Source organism: Canis lupus, chromosome 5 (genome assembly GCF_011100685.1).
Source record: "Canis lupus familiaris isolate Mischka breed German Shepherd chromosome 5, alternate assembly UU_Cfam_GSD_1.0, whole genome shotgun sequence".
Classification (NCBI taxonomy): domain Eukaryota; kingdom Metazoa; phylum Chordata; class Mammalia; order Carnivora; family Canidae; genus Canis; species Canis lupus.
Genome location: NC_049226.1, coordinates 54,317,982 through 54,330,470, shown reverse-complemented (window position 1 = coordinate 54,330,470; position 12,489 = coordinate 54,317,982). Strand labels below are relative to the sequence as shown.

Genomic DNA, 12,489 nt, shown 5'->3' with positions numbered 1-12,489 from the left:
AGAACTAGAATAGTCTCCTCCAGCTGACGACTGCAAATCAAGGAGGGCAACCTTCCCCCTACCATCCCCCCGCAAAACCAAAAAGGATCCTAAAAATCTTATCTCTTGAGCCAATTCCAATCCATTGGTAGCGGCTTCCCGAGTGCTGTGTTGAGAAGGATCCTGAAGTCTGGAATCTAGAAGAAATGAGGTTTGCACTAAGCAGCCAAGTTTGCCGCAGACATAAGAAGTGGGGAGGTGAGGATGTGGTGGCTCATGTGCTACATATTAAATCCGAGTTGCTCTTGCCAGATCATTAACAAAACGAAAACAAAAACACATGTTTTCCAGAACTCATTTGTTCTCAGGAAACCCAGCCTTGCTCCTAGTCAATACCAGCGAGAATCAATTCTAAATTATGTGGAACAGAGTCATTGAGGGATATGGAGTCCTCTCCTCTTCACACCCCTACAATGTAAATGCCTCCTATTTCTTGACACAATGACTGAAATTCCACCATTATGCTTTTCTTTAGGGCAGGGCAGCTAAGGTCCCTAGAGAACCAATGACGCTACAAGAGGAGAGAAATCAACTCTGTTTCACGTGTCACTCACGTGATGATATCAGTCAGGTACCTGCCACAGACCAGGCCCAGCTCTTAGAAGGGGAGGAGTTTACACTGTTCTGTAGGACAATACAATATTAAAGAAAACTGGTCTATCCAAGTGGCCCTCATTGCATGGGAGGCTGAATGGGTGCCAGCTGAAAGCCTGGAGCACAGCCCGAAGAGCCCCCCTCTGGTGTAAAATGGACCTGAAGACTTGCATTTCATCTTCCAAATTTATGCAATCTTAAAATTCCATTGCATAATATGCAACATCTGGGTTTGTTTTAATGTAGATATTTTTGACATCAAGTAGTATTTAAATTACTTACCAGTAAGTGAAAAGGATACCCCAGGTAGACGCCCAGTGCTTTTCCTATAACTTTGCACAGGCACTCCCAGTATACCCCACAGTGTCCCGGAGGATTTGTGTGCAACAGGTCAGGAGGGGCATGGCTGCAAGACCAGCAAGGGATCCCTGACCTCCCCCAGCTGTGTGACGTTGGGTAAATCACTTCATCTCTCAGAGTTTGCATATCTCATCTGTAAGTAGGAGAACATAGAGGATGGGAGGAGTAAAATAGATGAGAGTGCAGGCCAGACCTTGGCACGTATTAGGTCCTCAATAAATTTTAGTTAAATGCCTACATCCAGGACTCTGAGTCATGTTAACCACAGTGTGAATTAATTAGTTGTACACAATGAAGCCTGGGGAGGATGGGACCATGAAAGAGTCCGTTTGATTTTTGGATAATCTCTGCTATTCCCCCCCCTCCCCGCTATAAATTCCTGGGATGCTGCTACGAGAACAGGAAGGAAGGAGGGGTCCATTCCTGTGGGGAATCCTGAAAGTCTTCAGGGAGATAGTGTGGGAGCCGGGCCTGCCTGCTGGTAGATGTTCAGTGGGCTCATGGCTGAGTTATAGACTGTGAAGAATGAGCCATAGGACTGGACAGTCCAGTTGGGGGTCTGGAGAAACTTGCCTGCAGTAAGGAGACCAGTTTTTTTTTTTTTAATTTCTTTTATATTTTTATTTAAATTTAATTTAGTTAGTATATGGTGTATTATTAGTTTCGGGGTAGAATTTAGTGATTCATCAGTTGCATATAACACCCAGCGTTCATTACGTTGAGTGCCCTTCTTTAATGCCCATCACCCAATTACCCCAATGTCCATCCATATCCCCTGCAGGAATTCTCATTTGTTTTCTTTTTTTTTTTTGTAAATTTATTTTTTATTGGTGTTCAATTTGCCAACATATAGAATAACACCCAGTGCTCATCCCATCAAGTGCCCCCCTCAGTGCCCCTCACCCAACCGCCCCCACCCCCCACCCACCTCCCCTTCCACCACCTCTAGTTCGTTTCCCAGAGTTAGGAAGGAGACTAGTTTTTATTCAATTGGCCAGAGGAGCCACTGAGGACTTTTGAAGTTGGAAAGCTGTGCAGGAGAAAGATCATATATAAGGCTCTGAGGACAGGTTCACCTCCTCTGTGTGGTTCCTGCTATATCCTCTGTGCCTACAACAGAGTAAATGTCCGATAATGGATATTTGAATGAATGAATGATTGAATCACTCTGGCAGCAGGCTTTTGGACAGACTGGAGAGGGCATGCTGGAGGTTGGAGAACCAGTTCAGAACCCGTGAAAGTGCTTAGGGAACACAAACGCCTCTCCCCGGGGGGTTGGCAGTAGGATGGGGTCAGGGGCAGCTGGGGAGAGACTCTGGGAACATCACCCTCCTCCTGTTTTCTGCACCTCCCATGGAGCACTGACCGCTCTCTGAATTTGGGGAAAGCTTCAGGGCAGCATAATTCATCCTGACAGCCCTGGCCAAGCTTTCCCCCAGAGCCTCTGTTCCCCTCTGCTCCCTGTTCAGATTGGAACACAGTCCGGGCAAGCTCGAGAGAGGAAATAGTCATTTGCATCTGAACATGAAACAGCATTTTCTGAAGCTGCAAGCAGGGCCCAGCTGGTGTGCACTGGGCTCGCTCACAATTGCAACCAGCTTGTTTCAATTTGGGATGGGGGTTGGCGGGGGTGGGGGGCGCTTAGGGGCGGGACTTCATATGCCTCTTCCCAGGGGGAAGACACACATATCCACACTCAAGCGAATGTACTGAGGTGGAGCCCCCAGTCCGGGCTGTCCTGGCTGCAGAGAGGACTTCCCGGGGGTAGGGAGAGGGAGGAAGGAAAGGACAGGGGTGTACAATGCATTCTTTGCAAACCTCAGGGGAGTGGCTACTTTTAGAAGTTCAGTAAATCCACTGGGAGCTGTAGGGAGTAGCCTGCAGGTCCTGGAACCTTCTGGCAATGCTGAACACCTACTATGTTTGAAGTGTTTTGCCAGATGCTTTACTTTGTGGTATTCTGCAGGAGGCAGGTGGGGTGGGAGGCTGGAGAGAGAAGTAGGCTGGTTGCCAAGACCTTATATTGTTTTGAAAAATGATAAAGTTGAAAAAGTCACTGGGGTGAGGGTTCAAGAAGACTCCTTGCAAAATCGCCGTCCCAGATGAGCCTCAATCCATTTTGCTGTGCGATCCCTTCTAGTCAGGGCTGGGCAGATGCGTGCTGCACGTGAGCTAAAGCCCACAGAGCTGTCCCTTTGCTCAGGCCCACTCTTCTTTCATCTCCTTTCTTGATTCTAACAGCCAGGCCCAGGCTGCAAGGGCTTGCTTGTCCCTGGGCCCTGTCCCCACAGTCCGCAAGCTGCGCCTGTATGAGGCAGGGGATCCTGAGCCCTCTGTGGACTCATACTGCGGAGGGACACAATGATGAGAAAGCCCCCTCCCAGGGGAGGGGCAGGCATGGTATCTTGTAAGCATCTCAGCCTTTACAACCTTTCAGCTGTGGAGCAAGGTCTGGCTCTCCCCGCAAACAGCCACGTGCGCTCAGACAACGCTGGGCTTGCCTGACACTTAACACCAATAGCTAACGCACCTGCTATACTTTCCCAAGTGCTTTGATGAACTCACCTCACTTTCCCAGTCACCTGAAGAAGGACACCAATCGCCCTCCTTTTACAGGCCCAGGGGGGTTGTGCCACTTGTCCAAGTAAGTGACAAACGTTGGATTTGCACCTAGGCCATCTGACTTCCAAGTGAATGCCTTGTGACCACTCCCTGTGCCACCTTCAGGCAGCGTGGTGTGGACAGTGAGCGACAGGTGCTGGCGGGTCCCTCTCCCTTACCTCCTTCTCTCCAGGAACCAGGGATCTTGTAGAAAAGCTCCCTGGCAGCAGTGGAGCAGTTCTATTAATTAGGTGTTTCATTTTACTGCCAGCCTTTTGTTTCCCCCCCTGAGATCTCACAGTATTTCCCATAAATTGTGTTTCAAGGAAAGAAATAGAAAAACACAGTGGCTCCCAGGTTGGGGACTCCAGAGTTTCTTTCAGCAGGGGAGGACAATTGGGCCATTGTCCATTTTAATAGGACTTCCTGGGAAAGCAGGTGTGGGCCTTACACCCCAGTTTTACCTTTGCAATGACCAATTTCAATTCAATTTTTTCTTCCCTTGTCCTTGGGTCAGTAGTGGACCCTCTTTATTCCTACAAAAAAGAAAAAAAAAAAGTTTTAGCTTTGGACTTAGGATAGGGATGTGTTGAGGGTTTGCTTGTATCTAAAAAGAACTATTTGCAAAACCTGCTGCTGTGACACTGAGAGTTGCCATCCAGTGAGCACTCTGGGATCTCCTTGAGCCAGATACTTATGTGTCAGAGAAAGGCCATAGTGTTTGACTTGGGGTTGGTCAGTGCTACTTCCATGAGAGAAGCTGGAAAGCAAGACATTCTCTTCCGCAGTGATCCTTGCATGTATTTTTGCCAGCCAGCCAAAATCACCCAGGCTTTGTTTCGATGCTAGGGAGGAATCGGCGGTATGGAAGACTGCCTGCGCAGTTGCAACCTTCCTCATTTCTTTCTTTCTTTTTTTTTTTTTAACCTTCCTCATTTCTACGACAGATGGCAAGAGCACAGTTCAAGTTGGAGCTTCCTTATTCCACTGCTGCATTCATGTTCCCTTTGCCTAACTTATCAGCCCAGTCGGTTATGTTCTTTACCTGGATATGGGGGCCCTGACAGTCATTCCTGGAAGGTTTAAACCTAGAGTAGATCTGATGTGCTGGGTTTCTAGGATCTTCCATTAACTTTTACCACTAGTCACGTTAGTTCATGTTACAAGAGCACCAACCCACTTTTTGGCAGTCTCGGGTGCCAGCTCAAGACCCGTTGTTGTGCCACCTGGTAGAAACATCCCTTCCTTGGGAATTAAAACCTCTAAGCCAGCAGAACCCAGATTTGCAGGAATGGAAAAATTTTTGCAAATGGGTCACTAGAGTTAATGGGGAAAGAAGCTCCTTCTGTCACTTCGTTTTTATACCCAAGTAGTTGGGCTATGGGAAAGTGGCACCCAATATGAATTAGTAGTTCAGAATATATATTGCATCTCGTGGCATAGTCCCCCATCCTGGCTAATACTGCCATCTAGCAATCACCACAACTGTGTCTTTAACAGTCCTTGCATCCTTCTATCTATCGGATGGTCGGCTTGTGAGTGGTAACATTCACGATGAAACTCATGGTCATGAGCCCTTTTTGTCTTTCTCTAGATAATACATTTCTTGGTCAGAAGCAATGCTGTGTGGGAATCCATGATGGACATAAGGTATTTTCTTTTCTTTTTTTTTTTTAAAGATTTATTTATTTATGATAGACACAGAGAGAGAGAGGCAGAGGGAGAAGCAGGCTCCATGCCGGGAGGCCAACGCGGGACTCGATCCCAGGACTCCAGGATCATGCCCTGGGCCAAAGGCAGGCGCTAAACCGCTGAGCCACCCAGGGATCCCTGGACATAAGGTATTTTCATGGCTACCAATGGAGAGTTGTCAGAAACATCGTGAGCAGGGAAATCAAATCCATATGTGTATATGTGTATATATATATCTGTTCTAGTGAATATAGATCACTGCCCAGTACTTGATCAGACCATGTGGCTAAATGCTCTCCCTGCAAGTAACTCCACACCCGAGACTCAGCCATGTTCTCTATGGTTGATGGGTTGGACACTCCTGTGTGGTTCAGTAACATAGATTTCTTTGCCCAAAATCAATCTGGCTATAGCACTGCTAATCTGAATTCCTGCAATCGCAACCACCTTGTTCATGAGCCCACTGAACAAACATCAGGGTGATGGAGAAGAGAAACCACATAACCACAAAATAAGACATCTTGACCATTTGATTACTGAGTCTTCCTTAGCTGTGGACAACATATTTTCTTGTCCGTGTGAACATCTACCAGACACAAATAGCCTCATGCTTTGTGCCCATTCTGAGAGATCCACCCCCAGACCTCCTTACTACCATTCTCTAATCTTGTTTTTTTCCAAGATCCTGCCCTTCTAGCCATCTTGAGCACCCCAGGCCTTCCCAGGAAGCTCCAAATAACTTAGTATAAGCTTGAAACTTGGTAGGAGGGGGATCTATTTTGGCTATTCAGATGCTGCTTAGTTTAAGACCTAATTAATGGAGAACGAGGAGGTAAAGAAATGAGGATTGATGCTTTTCCTTTTCCCTTCCAGCTGAGCTTCCCATCCTAGCACTTGAGTTTTCAGAAAGGGCAGAAGGCCAAACACATGGAAAGCTCCAGGCAGCCCAGCAGGAGGAGAGGTGAGTCATTTACTTCTTGAGGAATTAGGTTCAGTAATGTCCCATTAATCTGGTTCCATCAGGAAATGAGCTGTGTCACCTAAGTAAATTTTCCAATAACTGAACCTCACCCTTTTATGTGCCAAAACTTGATTTAATCATTTTGGATGGAAGTCTTTCTAAAACCAATTACATGCTTCTCTATTTCAGTGGAGGATCCTGCCCATATTCTAACCTTTTCTTGAGGACACGGGACCACTCATTTATAAGGTTCTAATTTAAGAAAAAACAAGGAGCTATTTTCCCCAATAATGAATTTCCCCACCCTTGCTGTGAATTTTGAGTTAAACTTGCCTACCGCAATAATTTTATTTGTTTCTAGCCTCACTTATTCATGTTCTTTGGTGACTATGTGACAGCCCAGACAAGAATGGGTTCTGGAGTCAGATCCAAATACAAATTCTATCTCTGCCACTTATGGTCTCTGGGCTCCAGTGTCTTCTATGCAATACAAGTACAAGCTACATATCTCTCTTGTCTAAAAATTTCTACTATTCAGTATCATTGTCAGGGCCAAGTACATATTAAGAGGGAAGACCCAGCACTTAATACATTGCAGCTGGTTAATAGTAAACATTACTTCCCAGCAAGTGGGTTTGTTTCTTGCTCTGTAATTTCCTTCCCATTCCAACTTGCTATGTCTAGTCTGCAAAAGGTTACCTGTGAGCTTCAAGGGTAAGGTTGCCACTCTCTTATTCTCCACATGCCCAGCTGCACCTAGCAAAAGTTGGGCATGGGATAGGTGTCAGGACACGTTTTCCTCATCACCACAAAGAAGCATGCCAGCTCCGGGAAAATAAAGGCTCTCCCAGAGTACATCCTACCATCAGTTTTGCATATGGACGTCCTGGGACATGTAGCAGGTCTATAGACTTTGGATCTTTAAGCCTTTCCAACACCACAGTCAAGCTGTATTTCCAATGCCGTCCCCCAATTTTTCTGTTTAAGGAGAATGGCAAATGCATCACTGCTCTACTCTTAGAGAAAGGAGAGAAGGAATTTTCTTATTAAACTATTCATAAGTTCTCAGAGGTGCAGATAAGTTCCCAAACCACCCTTTCCCCTTATCCCCCCACCTCCCAATCAATTCCTTTCCCTTCATGCAATTGATAAGACCTGAAGAGCAAGTGGTAAATTAGCAGTGAGGAGCATGCCAATTGTATTTCTTTTTAAAATTTGAGTTCCTGGAGACAAGACCAAAGCCACATATTGACAGGGTAGGGCACGCCTCTGACAGCAGCCTTCTGCCAGGCTCCTGGAATGCTGATTCATCTTCTTGGGCAGTGAAGACCTCTCCAGAGAGAAGAGGTGGGGAAGAGGAAAGAAAGGGAAGGAAGGGAAGGGGGGAGGCAATGGAAATTCTTGCTATTATTTACTAAGCACTGCGTATGTGTCAGGCTGTATATATATTGTTTCATTTACTGCTGACCAGAATCCTGTGGGATAGATAATATTGTCAGCTGTTTCTTGGGGACTAGGTGGACATTTCGAGAAGTTGAAGGATTTTTCCAAGTTAATACAGTTGGTATGGAAAAATTTTATTTGGTGGGTGATGCAATATAGGGTAGATGTCAATGTTGAGATAGCCTCTCTCAATGTCCCTATCTTACCTCATCATCCCACAGAAGGCTAGAAGAAGGAAAGAAATGGAAACTCCGATGTCAGGTATTTAAAAAATTTGTGATGGAATCTCAAGCTTGGTTTCCCAAAGTACAAGAATGACAGTTGTTGGGGTGTCCAGGTGGTTCAGTTGGTTAAGCATCTGCCTTTGGCTCAGGTAATGACCCAGAGGTCCTGGGATCCAGTCCTGCATTGGGCTCCCTGCTCAGCATGGAGCATGGAGCCTACTTCTCTCTCTGCTGCTGCTGCTTGTGCTCTCTCTCTTTGTCAAATAAATAAATAAATAAAAATCTTAAAAAAACCCCACAACAGTTGTCATCACCTTTTCATGTATGTAGCACTTCAAAATTCACAAAGCTTTTGCCACCCCCCCCCTTCCTTCCTTCTACAGTAGCTCCATGGTGTCTATCACAGGCTTCACTTTCACCTTTACAATGGGCAGAACAATTTATGGACTACTCATGAGGAAGTTTTTAAGAGATCAAGTAAGACATTAGCTCTGGTCCCTTTATCCTATTGCTCTTTTAGCATATGGTGCTTAGTGAAATGGTGATTGAATAATTATTTGTGCAATTATGTGTTTGCCATCTGTTTCTCCTGTAAAGGTCTTGTAGGCCTGTTCACTGTTGTATCTCGAGCTTCTCTATCATAGGGATTTCTCAGCAGAATAAGATGTGACTCTGAGTCTCAGGATTGCTGCCAGGAGATGGGTGGAGGGTGGAAACAATCCACTTAGAACAATAAAAAATGAGAGAAATAAATTGTTTGAACAGAACTAAATGATGCCAGTGAAGGTCCTTGTTCACAAGTTGCACAGCCAGTGCCAGGGCAGGCTGTCCACACCCACTCCAGTGGGTGGGGTGGGCAAGTTTTGATGCAGACCTGACAGTCTGTAGTTTGGCTGGGCGACGTAGGGGTGTATGAAGAGCACAGTGCTCAGAGTCTGGAAGTCACATGAACAATTCCCTCAAGTTTTGTTTCATCTGCAACTTTAACTGGAATGCTTTCTGTTTTCATCCATGTGACTAGCCACATTAAGGAATCTTGTTTTGAAAATGATTACTGGTGGTCAAGGGCTCTGTCCTTGGCTCTTCCCCTTTAAGAAACAGTGCGGGTTAGGTGAATCAGACAGTGATGGCCACAGCTCTCTACGGATGAGCAGAGAATATGCCCCCTGGAAGATTTTGAGGGCGAGGTTGATGGTCTAGCTAGATTTTGGCAAGGAATCTGGCAAATACTCTTACGATGTATTTGTACAACACCCATGGGATGTTCTTGATCTGGTAATGTATCTCAACTCCAGTAAGAAATAAGCCTAGTTTGGTGTGATTCCCTTTGATTAATATCTCTCTTCTTTTTCATGCCACAGATACTGGCTTGATATTCTCCTCTTTAATTATTTGGAGGATTGTTTTCTGAGGCTAATTCAATCATCAACCCACACTGAGCATCTGATCAGAGGCAGGCACTGGGTGTCTCCCATTGCCTAATTTGATTCTCCCTGCAATCACCCCTGGTGGGCACTGGTCCTGCTTCCATTTTAGAAATGAGAAAATAGAAGCTTAGAAAGAATCTGAGATGTGCCAAGGTCATGTGTACACCTTTGATATTTACGTAGGAGATACAGACACTAAGCCTGCCATCCCGGAAGAATGAGGGGAAGGAAACAAATATTTTTAAGCAGCCATGTCCTGGGAGCCTGCAGAGTGCTTGACGAGCCTTGTCTTGTGTGAGATTCCCAGCACATGTAGGAAGGAGTGCTGTCAGTGTCTACTTTTGGGAGAGGTCCCTGCCACTCTCTCATTGCTGTGGAGCTAGGAAGGGGGGGGGGGCAAGCTTGGAGCTCTGGTCATGTGACCCAAGGCTTGCCCTAGTCACGTGGAGCTGTCACTGCATAGACTGTGCTGGCCAAGCTGGGGTGTCAACTGGGGACCAGTGAGGCTGGAGAGCCCAGGAGGCTGAGGGGCATGGGAGGGTGTGGCTGTCCCTGGGGCCTTGGGTGTCATAACCAGTCAGTGTCTGCATGCTTCCTCCTATTGTCACCCTGCCCTTTCGGAGCTTTCAATTTTGTGTTCCTTCCCAGCTAAAAATAAGGTTTTGTTTGCACACAGGGCAAAGGCCCTGGGACCCTCCTGAGAAAATCCGCAGAGGAAACAGGACGCAGAGTGGACCGCAAAGTCAGGAACGTCAGCTCAGCTCCACGAGGCTGCAAGCAGGGAGCGGGAAATGGCACTTCCCCTGTGTTTTTATGTTTAGCTGGGGTTTAATTAATAACCGGCAAACAAGTCTATAATTAACTCGAGTTCCCTTTTGGCCAGCCAAGGGAATAATAATAAAGGTCCTTTTTAAGTCCTTGGTGTTGCTGGAAGGATGGGAGGGAAGTCAGCCTGCGAGCAACGCTTGCACAATAATGAGGGCCCTGCTGTAGCATTCGTTGCCCCTTCCCCCCCTGCAAATTGTATTATCTATACCAGATGTTGCATTAAAAGAAGAATTACTGTACTTCAGGGCTCAAATTATATGTGCCTGATTTATTGCCCTGACTCAGTTGTAATGCTACCTTGCAGAACGTGGATAAATGATAGCTTATTATTTTGCAGAGCGCCTGAGTTGATGAAGATATCAAGGGTAGGAAGGGGTGAACTCTTTCCAGTCTGGGATCATTTGGCCATTTTGTACTCCTTTTGGGTATTTTAAATCTCCTCACACCCACCCCACCAAACACATATCCTTTTGGTTATTTTTATTTTTTAATCTCTAAAGTGATAGGCCCAAGACCCTGTCTTGGCTTCCAAGATAACCTAGGCATCTTGTATATCGAAAATAAAGCACCAATTTTTAAGTGTGGTGTTTAAGATCCACCTCTGACTTCCCTTTCAAGGCTCCCACTATTCCCCTTCCCACATGCTCCCTACTAAAGCCCTGTGCGATCTAGCCCATGCCTACCACACCAGCCTCATTTCTTGTCTCTTCTTCTTCCAGTTTCTTGAATACTGAAACACCTTCTTGCCCCAGGACCTTTGTATATGCTTAGAGCTTTCTCTTTTCTCTCTTTCATTTGGTTAACACATTTTTTTTTTTTTTTTGTCTCAGCAGGAAGATCATTTCCTCACCCCTGATATTTATTAGATACCTCTTTCTATTTGGTCTCATGGTGTCATGTACTTTTTGCTTCTAGCACTTTCCATAATGTATGCTCATTTATTAGTTGAGTGGTTATTTGCCTAATTCCTCTACTATGAGCACCATAAGGCCAGGGACTGAACTTGTTTGTTCACCACTATAATTCCAGAGTCTGACACAGAGCCAAGCACAGATGCCTAACATTCTTTATTGAATGAATGAATGACTAGGTGAATGAACAGGTCGCCCACCTGCCCCATTCCTCACTCTGCTCATCCTCCTCTTCTTGATTCTGTCTGCTTCTGAAAGAATCTCTTCTTCACCTATTTCTGGGCTTGTGCCCTTGGGCAAGTCACTTGACCTCTCAGTGCCTCATTTTCCCCCATGCATAAAACGGGAATAACATTATCCATTGGACCAGCCTCGTCTTGCAGTTGTGCAGATTAAATAAGTGAGTGTGTTAGGGAACTCCAAAGTATACCTGGATCATGGTAAGTACTGAATAAATGGTTAAAAGAAAAAGTGCAGCCTAATATTTATGACTATGCATTTATTCTAACTTGACTTTAACTTGGGCTTTTGCTCTGGTTCTGCTTCTTCCAGCTACACCCTTTGGCTTTGACTCTGCCTTTCTCAGCACACAAGGCTTCAAAGTGGGCACAGGTTAACTAAAAGGATGGTTCAGGTAGACAAGGATGACCCAGTGGACAGGGCAGCGACAGTCTTCAGATGAAATTTGGGCAAACATGTCTGTACCAGCAATTAGAGAAACCTCAGAGAATGACTCCCTGGAGCCCCGTGGGGCAGTTCAACCCAAGGCTCTTTGCTGAGCCCTTGTTGAGTTAGCCCTGTGGGGAGGGCTACAGGCTTCAGCATTGGAGAGGGCCTGCTTCTGCTCTCATTAAGCTCAGAGTCCAATGGAGGCACCCACAGAAGGTCAGAAAGTGGCAGTCAAAGGGGCTGAGTGCTGTGGGAGCCCCCGGGAGGGGTAGCCAGCCCAGACATGAGGAAGCTGCGCAAAGGAGGTGATGATGCCTGAGCTGGTTCTTCAAAAGTGGAGATGACTTTGGTGGGTGCTGAACTGGGGACAGAGCACTCCAGGCAGACAACACAGTATGAAGAAGGCTCAGAGGGGCTGGAGAGCAAGGCGTTGGGCTCACAGGAGGGCTCCGCGTGTTTGGAGGAGAGTACAGATAGGTGCGGAGGAAGACGGGGCCCAGGCCTCAGGATTTCACATGTCCTCTTGAAGATGGGATTGTGTCCTGTGGCTCGTGAGCAGCAAGGATAGGCTTTGGGAGAGAAGAATCCCACAATCATCTCCAGATGCTGACAGAAGGCAATCTGGGGTTCATAATCCTATTAGACCAAGGACAGCAGTAAATGCATCTGCTCCACACAGACCTAACTCAGTGCCGCAGAGGAGATGGGGCCTAAGTTCCAGGAGCACTTTCCCAGGTACC

General features: G+C 46.2%; 1 long non-coding RNA gene across 3 annotated transcripts in view; it reads left to right on the top strand.

Annotated features, from left to right (window-relative positions):
* The window catches only part of LOC111095951, a 52,224-nt gene that overhangs the window by 23,967 nt on the left and 15,768 nt on the right, over window positions 1-12,489 (top strand). For 2 of the 3 annotated variants that reach the window (XR_005359752.1, XR_005359750.1), the window contains exons 2-4: window positions 5,189-5,244; window positions 6,160-6,247; window positions 11,633-12,484. This is a non-coding gene — a long non-coding RNA (uncharacterized LOC111095951). The remainder of the gene's footprint in view (window positions 1-5,188; window positions 5,245-6,159; window positions 6,248-11,632; window positions 12,485-12,489) is intronic. The other variant, XR_005359751.1, reaches the window with a different exon arrangement.